Source organism: Etheostoma cragini, chromosome 7, assembly GCF_013103735.1.
Source record: "Etheostoma cragini isolate CJK2018 chromosome 7, CSU_Ecrag_1.0, whole genome shotgun sequence".
Taxonomy (NCBI): domain Eukaryota; kingdom Metazoa; phylum Chordata; class Actinopteri; order Perciformes; family Percidae; genus Etheostoma; species Etheostoma cragini.
Window position 1 is genome coordinate 19727492 of NC_048413.1, and position 1464 is coordinate 19728955.

Consider the following 1464-nt stretch of genomic DNA (forward strand, 5'->3'; position numbering starts at 1 on the left):
TGTGTGTGTGTGTGTGTGTGTTTGTTTGAATGTGTGTGTTTTGTCTTCCTTGTTCCTTATATGTATTGGGTCAAAAAAAGCCAAATATAAAGATTTTGGTTAGGATAAGGGCAACTCAGGTTAACCCTACATGTTCGCTATAGGGAAACAAATTTAGGTTTATAACATAAATGCTGTCTTTTTGGGTCCCCATACTGTAGATACAACAACAAATATGTACCAGGGCAAAGGTTCTGGCATTTACTTTTTGTGTGTGCACACTGCAATCTCAAAAATTATCCAGAAGGACACGTCCATGCATGAGTGTGTGATTGCAGATTTATAGACCCAGTGCTGGCCCATTACCTTACCCCTGTTACTGGGTCTGCCCATGCGTGTGATTGGAGGGTAATTGGGCAGTAAACATCTGTGGAAATGTGCAGTAACAATGGCTGCTTGTCGCTTCAGCAAACAGACCATCTCAGAAAACTCAAACTTGCAGCCGAACCCCAAACGACTTCACACCCTGACAATTAACGCAGTCACATAAACACACACACACATGCAGTATGAATGTTAGCACACACAGATGTGAAGCTGCGTGCATAAAGGCCCACAAATGTTCACAGACCCTGCCCTGTAAAAATCTTAACAATGCCAATTCTGATGTGTATAAAAAGAATTAAAGTGGCCCCAGTGTTTATGTTGTCCACAGTATGGGTCAAGCTTCAAGAAACAAACTAATTATTACCTTAAGACACACAGACACACAGACACACACACACACACACACAAACACTCACACTGGAAGACATAGTAACAACTTATTTCAACTTTAAAGTTATATTCTAAAATAAGAATTAATGGATCAAAGTTTACTTTTCCCGTTGACTTACATTGGAAATGTAAACGATTTACTGAAGCTACTGATAATTCAACAAAAGCACACCAACTAAAACAAAAAACAATATCGGGAGGGGAAACTGCTTTATGAGGTCCATTGGACACGTTACATGCAGGTTCTCCAAGCAATGTTCAAGTCATTTTTAGCTGTTCGCTTACGGAGCAAAACTAATGACAAATAGCTCAACTTCAGGAGGACATGACCAGAATTTCTTTTTTCCAGCTCGCAAGCCAACGAAGAGTTGCTAGACTGACCCTAGCAGCAAACTACATTTGCTGGACTTGCTTACCTTACTGCATGATGTTTCTTCAATCATTCGTTTAGCTCCATATGTTATCTGCTCCTTTGATCTTTCAATGTGAGTGTTCTTGAAGTGTAGCCAACACAATCAATGGCACCTGTGTCACTTTTTACAAACTAAAGGTGGTGGTCTAAAACCCAGACTTTCCAAGCCCTATAAAAGGAAAATGGCCCAAAAATATTGGTAGATTTGTTCAACCATTTGCATCTGCTCATTTATCTAAGCCACCTCTGAACTGTTAATGCAGAAAGACCTGTGGCTAAAAGTGTGTGTGTGTGTG